The sequence below is a fragment of the Spermophilus citellus genome (genome assembly GCF_964194105.1).
Source record: "Spermophilus citellus genome assembly, chromosome: 13".
In the NCBI taxonomy this organism is placed as follows: Eukaryota; Metazoa; Chordata; class Mammalia; order Rodentia; family Sciuridae; genus Spermophilus; species Spermophilus citellus.
The window spans coordinates 62,609,574-62,622,788 of NC_138193.1; the positions used below are offsets into that span (position 1 = coordinate 62,609,574).

The following is a 13,215-nucleotide window of genomic DNA, read 5'->3' on the forward strand; positions in this document are numbered from 1 at the left end:
ATGCATGAAATATCATTGACTCCATTTTAATCCCCTACTTCCACTTTCCTTCCTCTTCTTCCTCCCTTTGCCTCCCTTCCTATACTCTACCAGTCTTCCTTTTATTTATTTATTGCTTTTCAAAAAATTGATGCTTTAGCTGGGCACAGTGGTGCACACCTGTAAGCCCAGCGGTTGGGGGAGGCTGAGCTAGCCTCAAAAGTGAGACACTAAGCAACTCAGTGAGACCCTGTGTCTAAATAAAAAAATACAAAAAAAATAGGGCTGGGGATGTGGCTCAGTGGTGAAGTGTCCCTGCGTTCAATCCCTGGTACCAAAAAAAAAAAAAAAGTGCTTTATAGATATACATAAAGGTGGAATTCACTGGTATATTCATATGTGAACATAGCATCGTTTGGTCAATTTCATTCCGCAGTTCCTCCCTTTTCCTGCCCCCTACTCTTTCCTCCTCAAGTCAAAGGTCCAATGAAGAAACTCATATGCAAAAGCTAGAGTGAAATTTTTTAAAAAAGGGGAGGGGTCCTATGAAAATGAAAGGGAAAGCAGTGGAGTAGAGGAAAGGAGAAGTCTTCTTCAACAGCAAGGTTCTTGGTAATAGATTATAAGAAACTCAAACTCCCAGGTCTTGAGCTAATCAGAATTTCAAAAGCATATTTAGATGTACTGTATTATATCAGAAATGGTTATGGGTGAAGTGTAGACTATTTACTACTATGTAGGTCATATTTATTAAAATATAAGCATAAGAAACCTGAGCTCTCTTTAATCCATAAGATGAAAGGAAGCGTAACCAGACAGCAGCAAGACTACAAAGGAACATTCTATCAGTGTGGCCTCCAAATCATAGAGCTTTAGAAAAAGTATAGCAGGTGTCCCCAACAGCACTGACAAAGCCAAAGCAGCCTCCTCTGCTGTTGTTCTGTCTCCTTCAGGAAGTGATGAACTAGTCTTCATCCCATGAGCAGAAGGAAGAGGCAGAACTATCAAGAATGCCAGCTATAATTGTTGTGAAAATTTGTTAGATGAAGTGCTCCTTAGACACAGCCCACCAACGTCACCGTGTTATAGCTCTGGAACCGTTAGTGGTAAAGTTAGTCTTCCAGAGGAAAAAAAAGTTATTTGGATTTTTATAACCTTATGTTTCTTCCAAATAAAATTGAGGAATCATGACTGAAGAATATAGAAAAATATGCAGAGGGAGATATTATTTTAACTGTTTCTTGAATACCCATGAGTCAGGTAAGTACAAATATGCATTGATCAAATGAAGGAGGAGAGAGGCCTCCATGGGTTTGAGGGAACAGGGAAAGTGCTTGGGACCAGGCTTTGTCTAGGACCTCACAAGTCCCCTTCCTCTATGTGGATTTCCTTCAGCATTTATGCATTTGATCCTTGTTACGATTTCACAGGAGGTCTTTCCAGAGGCTCTCTAGATATTTCCTGTTCTATGAACATGGGCTACCACCCTTGGCCCCTCCTTCCCATCAGAGGATTCTTCCTCTTAATTTTCTTTCACAACCCTGCCCCCTACCCTAGCACACATTTATTAATGTTAATTGAATGGAACAAAACCCGTGTCCACTCTAGGCTGGGCTAGCAATGACATGCTGCCCTAGGATGGAGCCATAAGCTCTGTTTGCCTTTGCCCTATAGTCTCCATGTCTTCTAAAGTTCAAAGGACACAGACAGCTAAGAGAAGTCAGTGTGCAAGCAATCTGAGTCTCCTTCCTGACTACTGTGAATTGTCCATATCATTTCAGGGCCCCATGGAGGGTAGGAAAGGGTTGGAGAAGTCTGAGAGAGGCCCTCAGCTGAAGGTCAGTAGGAGTTGGGAATGTGCCAGCAAGCCCTAGAGGGTGACTCAGTGGGAAACAGCTTTTGAAAGAAGAGTGATGGGAAGGGATGTGGCCAAGAGAGGCGTGAGGAGCAGATGTCTTTGATGAAAAAACGGATGAAAAAGCCAAAGTAGCATGGTGGTTCAGTTAGCATTTCTCTCCAGTTTGCATTGAGAGCTCTCTCAGCAGGGCTTTGGCCTATACTTTGGTTCTGAGCCAGTGGGGCACTCCCTTGAGAGGGGACTCTAACCCTCCCACTCTCCCACCCATCTCCATAACCACAACCAAGGGAGCAAAGGAAATCAATGGATATCTTGAGGGTACATGGTGACCACAAAAACAAAGAGCTGTGCTTGTGGTTTGGAATATCATCCTAGTTGAGAGGAGGTGTGTAATCCCAAGTAAGCAGAAATTCACTCATGGTGGAATGTGGGACAGATTACAAACTCTGTCATGCGTTTCTAGGAAACACAGATACCCTTTCCTTAGGGATTATTATTAGACCAAAGATGTCACAGGAGGAGAACCTCAACCATGCATACAGCCTCAGATCTATTCCCCTGGGCTTGGCTCTTGGGTTATCCAAAGGCATCAACACTAGACACTGCCAGTCTGCAAATGAGGCCTTGCTACCTCTGCCTGTGGGCTCTGGTGGCACATGAACATGAAACCAGTATTGCCACCATCAACCACACATAAAATACGAGAGCTCTGCTCAGTGCTTTGCACCAGCTAGTCTGTTCCAGAAAGAGGTGGATGGGTGCCAACCTAATTCATAAAACCTATTTTAATACTATTTTTAAAGAAGACCCATTGCCAAGAAACTGCTAAATATTATCTACTTGTAGCAGAGTAGAGGACAAAAGATGAGAGAAAGGCATCTCAATTTTTTTACCATATATATATATAGTATTAATTTTAAATAACTCATTATCTCAAAAAGTTTCTTCTAGCCAAGAACTTCAAAACAATGTTGCTTTTGTGTACTTACAGTATTCAAATCACAGGTTCTGTGACAGGAATGTTTGTTGGTCTCTGAGAGTGATTTTTCCCCCCTGGAAGGCCAGAGACTCCCACATGTCAGACAATAAGGGCGGGATAATGTTGTTCCTAGTCTCCAGTAATCTCTTGGCCTCTGAGGAAGGTGTGAAATAGGGTGAGATGACTCCCTATAGCCCATTTCTAAAAGGGACCCCAGAGAGGCAGAAGGGACTTTTGTCCCTTAAGTCTGAGATGAAGAGGAACTATCAGGAACCACTACCCCTTGGAAACAGAGGTGCCTTGCTTTTAAGGGGATCATCTGATGTGGTTGATTTATCACCAGAGTCATGCTGAGCCATGGTGGAGCGTGAGGAGGAAGGAAAGCTATGTGCCCCATATAATTTTTTTTTAATGATTAATTATTTCTAGAACATTAAAATAGAAGAAAAATTGTGAAAATTTTTATTCTATTAAAATTCACATTATTTTAGGTTTAAACATTAAATTTAAGACAACATTGAATTCCTTATAATTTTCGTTCTGCTGGATAATTAAAAATTATTTAATATTGTCATAAGTCTAAAGGAACAATCAAACATAGCCAGTCTCTCCATTAAAGAAGAGATAAACAGTGAAGTAGACATGGAAAATATGATGGTGGATTTGCTCTTGCTAAAGCCAGAGATGCACATTTATTTTTCTGCTTTAGGCTCCAATATGGCTCTGCCTGGCACTGGTCTTTATGTTAAATTTTGATGTTTTATTCTTCATGACTTCTTACTAATATGGCATTAAAATATTTTTTTTTTTCTGAATTACTGAAGTTTTGGCATCCCCTTAAATTTTGTACCACAGTGTCCTGGAACTGATCTTTGCCCTGTGAATTGTTTCCTGAATGACTGTTGTCAGATTTTTATCTTCATTCGAATCCTCTCCAACCACGGACAGTCCCCTCAATGCCACCACAGAAAAGCCACTTTCCCTCAGAGAATTTGTCTCTATACTACATTCTTATTCATCAAAACCCTAATCCCTGGAACTAGCTTCACTAACTCTGTAATTCCCCAGCAGTTGTCCTCCAGCCTTTGGCTAGAGGGAGCATACGCCTGTAATTCTTTTAATCTCCTGCAAGGCCCTTAATCATTCATAACACACTCTGCCTGATGGGGCCTGCTAATGGAGTGGCAGCCTGACAAGAAGGCTAACGGAAAGACTTAGACCAACTCCTTCCAGCCCCCTTAGACTCTGACGGGTCCCATTCCTCCTCCACAGCATACGGGGAGAAGGGGCATCAGTGACTCTTCATTTCCCCAGCTGATGTCCCCCCTCCACACACACCAGATGTGTTACAGCTGGAGAAGAGGGGTGGGCGGTTGTTTCCTTTGTAAGGAGCTGCAGGCTGAATATAATTTTCCACATGCTGACTCATGTGACTGTTGGTGCCCTGGACTCTCGCACATGGTTCCAACTCCTTTGCTGACTTGGAGTGGGGGGAGAAGCAACTTTGATCTAGTAATTTAAGTTCCTCCATGACTCGGTTTTCCCATAAGGAGAACACTTACTCTCTTCTGCAGGCAGGGGACAGACTCAGTGACCTCTCACCATTCCCTCCAACCCCAGCATTCCATCTGGCTATTATTAGAGTTATCTGGACAGAGCTGCAGTGTGACATGATGCTTCTGGGTGTGCCAAACCAAATAAAAAAATGTTCACGGGTGTTCTAACTCACCAAGCCATCTCTGACTGGATTTTTAGTGCCACTCAACTTTACTAGGGTTTTATATCTGAGCATTTCTTTCCCTTAAATGGGTTTCCACTTATTTTCTTCAATCTGTTCTTTTCCTCGTGTTTTCCATTTTGTCTAGTTTCCATTTCCATGAAAGCAGCAAATACCCGTCCCTTCAGGTTCCTGCTCCCATACCCAGCATGCAGTGTGGCAGGTGTGAGTATGGGCTTTGCAATCAGGTGGACCTGGTCAAATCTTAGCCCTGCTATTTGTTAGCCCAATGTACAGTTGGGCAGTCTACCTCACCAGTCTTTGGGCTCCAGATTCCTTTTGGATAAAATGGGATCCTAATAAGTGACTCACAGATTATAGGGATTATAGGAGATCAAGTGCACAGCGCCGTGTTTAGCAGCAAGTAAAGAGTCAAAAAATATTCGCTGTTGAATACATTGATGTATTCATGAAGCTTTGCATGATAAAAAAATAGCGACACATGAGGTACATGGAGCATTCTTATTCACAAATTCAAATACAAGAAGTCAATAGAGTGAGAAATGAAAGAGCCCTTTCATTGTCTGCCTTCCCCTGTTTCCCTCCCTTTCTTGGCATTAATAATAGTTCTTTTTCTTTTTTTCTTTGTCTCTCTTGCTTTCTGTAGCTCTCGCTCGCTCTCATTTTTTGGGGGGTGGGGAGTAAGAAGTTTATTATCTGATATGTGAATATAGTCATGCACTGCCTAACAACACTTTGGTCAATAAGGAACCAGGGGACATTGCTGACCCTATAAGATTATTTTGCCTAGAGACATCGTAGCCTTCTTAGTTTAGGGAAGTCACTCTAGGATGACAAAATTGCCTAATGATGCATTTCTCAGAACGTGTCCCTGTAGTTAAGCAGCGCAGGACTGCATGTTCTTATTGTAAAGATCCAAGTTTTCAGAAGTGTACTGCTCCCCCCAATAAGGAAAATCTCCCTTTCACCAACCCTTTCACTCTGACGGCCTCTGGAAGTTAGCACTTCAAGGAATCTGGATATTCTTCTCATTTCTAGCTTATTTATTTGCTTACATGTAACATATACATACATAAATATAAACACACATGTATACATCTTTTAAAATATTTATTTTAAAAAATATTTTTATATCCCCCAGAATTAAATTATATTTGCTACTCAGATACTGCTTTTTCTCACTTAGCCACACATCTTTCCATGCCAATATACAGAGATCTGTTAGATTTTTTTTTAATGGTAATATAGTTTTCAATAAAAATATATGTACTCTGGTTTACTTCTATGGGTAGGCATTTAAGGTTACTTCCACATTTTCACTGTTATGTAAATAAGTACCTTTAATCTCTAAAGGTCAAAGACTAATAGTGTCTTTGCTGTCACCCAGATTGGTAATTATCCCTGTGCAACGTGCAGATGATCACCATCCTATCACAGAAGCACTGTCCAGGCTGAACAAGGATCTCTGGAAGGTCAAAGTCAAGCATATCCTTGCACTACCAATCCTAAAGTCGTCCGTGCTTAGGGCTGCCATCAAAGTGCAGCTCCTCTGAGGCCAGATAGAAAGTCTGGTGCCCAGATGATCTAAAGTCTCCACAGTTAGAAAGCAGAAAGGAGCAAGAGGCCTCAAGGAGGCTGGTTGGCCTCCAGCTGGGTCTGCTTCCTTGAAAGACTGACTGAAGAATCCTAAGTAATGCACAGTCCATACTTCTCAGGTATTGAAAAATTTTAAATGTGAGCAAATGTACATTTTAAGTGCAAGCCATTGCCTAAGTGTGTAGACTATAAATCACACACACACAAAAATAATATAACCCAGTAAAGTGCTGAATGTCCCCAGGTGGCAGAGCTGTGCACTCCACTTGCACTGCAGGTCCTCCTTCAATGAATGGATGCAGCTCTCTGACATGGAGTCAACTACATTTTAACTTCACCTTGGTATTCCTTATAAGTTTACCTTATCACTCTGTCCTCAAAACAGAGATTTGGTAAGGAAATGTCCATTACATGTGGAAATAGATCCAAAGCCTGAGATTCCTGCTCTTTTAGAAAGCCTATCTGGGTCAATATCACTAAAGGATATTCTGTCATCCTTTATGCTCTCAAGTTGGAATGAGTAGTCTCAATCATGTTAATTTAAATATGATTCTAAAACTGCTTTGGGGATATTGCTATGTAATGTACCATCAATATTATAGATGCCTCTGTGACAGGGATTGTCCCATTTTTAGCTCAAACAATCATTAATTATGTATGGATACACATTACATGGTCAGCACCGAGAGAAGGAACTTCATTCTCATCTGAAATTATGGATGAATTAGGAAGCATACAATATGGTACTACATCAGGATTCCTGTCAGGCAAATAAGAATCAAGGTAAAATGTTTTAAACAGTGTTTCAAATGTGTTGGAAAGGCTGAAAGAACCAAAAAATGTTTTGGTCACTGTGACCAAAACAACCAACAAAAACAATTTAGAGGAAGAAAAGTTTATTCTGAGCTCATGGTTTCAGAGATTTAGTCCATAGATGGCCAACTCCATTGCTCCGGGCCAAAATGAGGCACCACATCATTGGGAAAGGGCCAAGAAGAAGAAAGCTGCTCAGCTCATGGCGGGGTCAGGAAGCAGGGTGGCACAAAGAAGATGCACCCTTCCAGGTTAGACCTCCTGTGATCCACCTCCTCCAGCCATGCCCCACCTGCCTATCATTGCCACCCAGTCCAATCAAACTAGAATGGACTGATTAGGTCACAGCTTTCACAATTCAATCACATCATCTTTGAATATTCCTGCAGAAACACAGGAGCTTCTGGGGAACACCACATCCAGGTCTGGACCATAACACAGGGCAACCTGTAAGTAGTAAGGAGAGGAAAATGGTGAGGTGAGTATTGTCAGTGCTATTTTTTGGCTGGAGGCGCCCTTATAACTGCTGATGGTGCTACAGAGTCATGACCAGGAGCTGAGCTTCTCAGGCTGGAACTGGGGTCAGTAAGGGGATTCAGAAATTGCCATAGATGCCACCAGAAGAAAGACTCCTTCCTTTGTTGGTTCACAAGACTAGGGAATACAAGGGATTCACTGGCTTCAAGGATGACTGGATTCTGGTCTTGAAAGATGCTCTGAGGACTCCGTCTCCTTAGAAAATATTGGGCACATAAACCAAGGGCTCTCTTAGATCCCCTGCATGTAGTCACTTTTCTAGATAGAAGCAGTCTGCCATCCCTGGAAACATCCTGTGCTCTGGAGATTTGGTTTAGCACCTTTGCCAAGGTTTGTTGATCCCCAAGGTCAGTCCACCCAAAGCACTGGACAGTGGGGGAGTTGGCATGTAGATGGAGATTCAGGGATTCCCTTGGGATGACTCCCACCAGATTCTGTCTGAGTTCAGGCTCTGCCTCTCCCTCCCGTCTCAGAAACCCCAACTTACTGGGCGTGTTGAATATATTCCATTTGCTGCAGGCTACCCCCTCCCTAGATCTATTGTCTAGACTTTTCTGCCCTGTTCTTCTTCCGGGTGGATTTGGTCACTGGGATTCGCTATAGCCTGCAAGGATCAGAGGACAGGAGAAGAAGGCTTCAATATTTATATCTTCCTCTTTCCCTGATTGGCCAAGGCCCTGGCAGCGTCTGGGTCCTCTGTGGCCATAGTTCTGTGAGGTTGGCCCTTTTCTGCAGCATTCACTGGGCTGGAGTAAAGCCATTTTCTCCCTTTACCCCCTTTGGGCTCAGGGATGATCATGGCTTCCCCCTGTTGCTAGCTAGGATTATACTCTGCCCTCCTCTTGATAAACAATTGCTTCATTACAGTCTTTCTAGCTAAGCCCTTTTGGGTGTGCTGTCTTTCTTTGAAGACTTGGGCTGCTGCCCTGGAACTTCCTAGAGCATCCTATGGCTTTCTTGATGTTTTATAGCATTTGACATTTCTGTGTGACTGCAGTAGCCTGGCTTGCCTCTCCTGTGTCCTGTAGCTCTTAATATCTCCTTGCATGTGGAGAATGTCCTGTGCACTCAATTCACACCAGATGCTATGGGCAGATGCCCTAGACCCAGATTCTTCATATTCCAAGAGCACTATAGCTCAGAGGAAATCAATTTGCACTGATTTATTTATGATTTAAGAATGATTCTAAATTTTCTTCATACATCAGCAAAAAAAAAAAAAAAAAAAGTTCCTTGAGGATGCAGCACTAAATTGTTTTTATCAGAAGACCTATGGTTTTCAACCTGCACTCTATAGTGTATATTTATAGGATTTGCCACCAAATTTTGATTAACATTTATAATTTATTTTCAGTAAAACTCAGGTTGGATATATAATTAAGGTGCTACTAGGTAGATCAAACTTTTTTTTTCCAAATAAATTTTCCGATATGTCAAATTCAATTTGTTGTGAATAAGAGGTACATGGCATATATAACAGCAAACTAGGACCAAATGAAATTTGTGAATTTACTAAAACAGGAAAATAGTCAGAATAATGTAGTAGTTAAGAATGTAGACTCTGGTGCCAGACTTCCTTGGGTTCAAATTCTGACTCTTACTAGCTAGGGGATCATAGGTTAAATTTTATCATGTATAAAATAGAGGTAATAGTTCTTACCACACAGGATGTTATGAGGATTAAAAAATTAAATGCAGTACTTGCAATATGCTTAGAACTTTACTGACACATAAATATTAACATTATCTACAGGATTTTACTACTCCTCATTCACTCAAAAAAATATACTGAGTACCTATCTACTATAGGCATTGTGGGTTCTTATCACCGGGTTAAGTGGTAAGAAAAAAAAAAAGATGCCATCTGCCCTTATGAACTGGGAGAAATATAAATTAATAATCACACATAGATATAAAATTAAAATGCTATGTGTGTATCCTGGTTTGGGGCTACAGGGAAACTAGAATAAGAAAAAGGCCAAAGGAAAGCCTTCCAAGTGGAAGGGCAGTTATGGCAAGGCTGAAATATAACAGCACTACAGATGATCAAGGGGTTCCTTTGGGGCAGTTTTCTGAGATACGTTCCATGGACCACTGGTCTTAAGAGATGCTCTGTTTCCATGTCAAATCCCCTGGAGGAAAAATGGATCTTCCCCACATCCCTTTGTAGAGAATCACAATGTACAAAGAAAAAAAAGTCCTGCAGTCAACTAATTAAAAAAAAAAACACTTTAACCCTTTCAACTCAGCATTTCCTCAACTTAATACATAAATTTGAATAAATAAAACAAAGATTTTGCTGGAAAAAATAAGAAGTATTTGATGGTCATGAGAGTGTTTCAGGAAAAAGACAGGAGGAGTTTGAATTTCACTCAGTATGCCACAGGTGAACACGGTGGTTACAGCAATTTGGTGAGGACAGTGCTATGGTTTGGATCTGGAATGTCCCAAAGGCTCACATGTTGAAAGGCTTAGTCCCCAAAGCAGCAATGTGCAGAGGTGGGGCTTTGGAGAAGTGGTTGGATCTTGAGGGCTCATCAATGGATTGATCCATTGATAGCTGAACGGATTACTGGGCAGCAGTAGAAGCTGTAGGAGATGGGTCATGGCCGGAGGCAGTCAGTCACTGGGGGTTTGCCATGGGTGGGTATTTCTTTTTTTTTTTTTTTTAATTTTATTGTTGGTTGTTCAAAACATTACATAGTTCTTAATATACCATAAGGGTGGGTATTTCTTATCCTTGGCTTCCAACTTCTTCCCAGCTGCCCTAAGGTGAACAGCTTTGCTCTGCTAATTCCCACACCCTTCTCCCATGCTGTTCTGCCTCACCTCAGATCCCTCAGCACTGGAGCCTGCCAACCTTGGACTGAAACCTCTAAAACTACGAGCCAAAATAAATCTTTCCTCCTCTAAATTGTTTTTCTCAGGTATTTGTCACTGAGACAAAAAGCTGACTAACACAGACACTTAGGGGGAGGATATTGTGAGCCATTAAATATAGACTGTGGTTGGGTGTGGTAATGCACACCTGTAATCCCAGTGACTCAAGAGGTTGAGGTAGGAAGATAACAAGTTCAAGACCAGCCTCAGTAAGTTAGCAGGGCCTTAAGCAAATTAGTGAGACCCTGTCTCAAAATAAAAAATAAAAAGGGCTGGAGATGTGGCTCAGTGGTTAAGCACCCCTGAGTTCAATCCTCAGTACCAAAAAAAAAAAAAAGAAAGAAAGAAAGAAAGAAAAGAAAAAGTGTAGACAGTGTGAGGTAGGTAACGGCTGGGGGATCAAAAGACCCATGAACGTGTTATAGATTTTGAGCAAAAGCTGATAGGCAGCCTGGACGATGATTGGGATGGAAAGAAAATCGTTGAGGCTGACCATTTTCTCTTCTTAGAAGAACCTCTGAAAGGAGAAACCCTAATTACCCAACTGCTTGGCTTGGGCCTAGAAACGCAGCCAAGTCCAGGGAAAACCATCAGCAACATCTGCTCAGCATCCCTGGACTTCCAAGCAGGCATCAGAGGAAATGGAGATGAGAAGTATGTGCTCTTTTTTGATTGGAGTCTATTTTTTGTTTTGTTTTGTTTCCTGTAGTGCTGGGAATCCAACCCAGGGCCTAGGGGACGCTGGTCAAATGCTCTACCACTGAGCTACACCCTAACCCCTTTTCTGTCTCTGGGAGCAGGTATTCTCAGCAGGGTGCTACAAGCTGCTGGGGTATGGCTGCAGGTTAGGCAGATGAGCCCCTGAAAACCGAGACTAGAGTCTGCTAGAGTCTGCATTCTAGTTTTGATAGACTGATTTCTGTCTGATTCATGCTCCCAAATGAACTCACCCAGAGTGAGGTATGGAAGACAGGAGGATGCATATTTGGCCTAGCCTTTGGGTTAGAGACACTCTGGGATAGAGTTAATGAGGGAATTAGTGCTGGATACAGCAACTCCACCCTACCCCATGATCAGGCAAAGACCTGATCTGAGAAGGGAGATGAGTGAGTGGACATGTAGCTGCATATAAACCAGTTAGCACACTGTGACTGGCCTGTAAGTGTTCAACAGATGTTACTTAATACTATTATTTTCTTCTATGTGTTTAATCAAAAACATTCTCTTGATTTAAAATCTTCAGCAAATGCTTTTGGCAATAATTCTTTTGAGGGACACCTCTTACCGTGTGCCTGGTGCTTTCTGGTTGTGTGGCCCACAGTGATGTTGGGCTCTTCTCAGCTTAGAAAATTCAGTTGGTGGCAAAGAGACCCCCAGATACTTTCATTCTCTTGCAGACACAGTCAGGCCTGTACCTCAGGGTACTGATTTCATCTTGTTCTCCTCTAGGATTCTCTGGTGAGGAAACTGGGGGAGCCCCTTGTTCTCAAGGGGGCACCTCTGCACCTGGAGGAGGTCCCTGCTCAGGCTCTCCTGCCCACCCCCACTAAGAAAACAACCCCACTCTGGATCTATAGTGGCCTCAGAGACATTTATACCTATACTTATCTGGAAAATTCTTGGGCAATCTGAGGTTAGAAAATGATACAAATAACCCACCAGGTGTTGAATGTTTACTATCTCAGTACAGTTTGAACACCTTGCATTCTTACAGGAGCCCTCCAATCCACTTTGGAGAAACCAAGGCACACAGAGGGTAAGTACCTGCTAAATGAATAGAGTAGAAAGAAATTTGATGTAAGTTTTTGGATTCTGGGGCTCATGCTTTCAACTCTATTTTTCTGCTTCCCCGAGAACCCTCTGCAGTCCTTTGGTTCTCCCCAGCTGTCCTTCTTTCCCTTACAGCTGAGTGCTTCCCAGGAGCTGTGGTCAGCAGAGTATTTAATCAGGAGACTGCACACATCTCATCCACTCCATGCCTGGTACATGGTAGATGCCAGACTCATATCAGAACCTACCCAGCTCCTATTTCTTCTCAGCACCAGGGAGTCACTCTGGGTGACAGCCTGCATCCCATCCTTAAACGTGCCTTCTTTGATCAAACTTCTGGTTGTTCATGGGATGTGGGAATAAGAAGTGTCTACTTCTCCATTGTCTAATGATTGATGGGGCACCTGCTCTGTGCGTGGTTCAGTGTCAGAGGCTAGAGATGGAGACATGAAGGATGCTCCTGGTCAGGGGTGAGAGAAGCAAAGGGCTCATTTCTACTGAGAATAAGGGGTCAGTTCCTGGATGGGGGGGAGACCAGGATGGAGTAGGGTGGTCCAGGAGGCTTTGTGAGAGATAATAACTGAGCTGATCTCTGATGGGAAAGTGCATAGGGGAAGATATTACAGCTACAGGAACAGTATGTGCAAACATAAGTTAATGGAATAAACAAGAATAAATAGGAAGCTGTGGAAAAGGAAGAGCCAGGTTGATGCCAGACCAACAGAAGTGATCCCGGCCCCCAGGGGACATTTGGAAATATCTGGAGGCTCTTTTGCTGTTATTTATGTGTGCTTGTGTGTGTGTGTGTGTGTGTGTGTGTTGGGTAGAGGCCAGAGATGCTGCTATACATTCTACAATGCACAGGACATACCCACAACAAAAAATTATGTCTGATACAAAAAACCAATAGGATCAAGGCTAAGAAACCCTGTACTTTGTTTGTGGTGTGGGGTGTATTTGTGGTATTAGGGATTGAACCCTTCAAATCCAGTGATTATTCAACAAATGGTGTTGAGATTCCTGGGTACTAATCTAAAAAAGTATTCAGGTAGTAGCCATACCTCA

The 13,215-nt window shown here is 42.4% G+C and overlaps 1 long non-coding RNA gene across 1 annotated transcript in view; it reads left to right on the plus strand.

Annotated features, from left to right (window-relative positions):
* Positions 1-10,746: 10,746 nt before the first annotated feature.
* LOC308632697 overlaps positions 10,747-13,215 on the plus strand; it is a 36,044-nt gene continuing 33,575 nt past the window's right edge. The window contains exons 1-3 of the long non-coding RNA XR_014018633.1: positions 10,747-11,034; positions 11,830-12,013; positions 12,095-12,136. This is a non-coding gene — a long non-coding RNA (uncharacterized lncRNA). The remainder of the gene's footprint in view (positions 11,035-11,829; positions 12,014-12,094; positions 12,137-13,215) is intronic.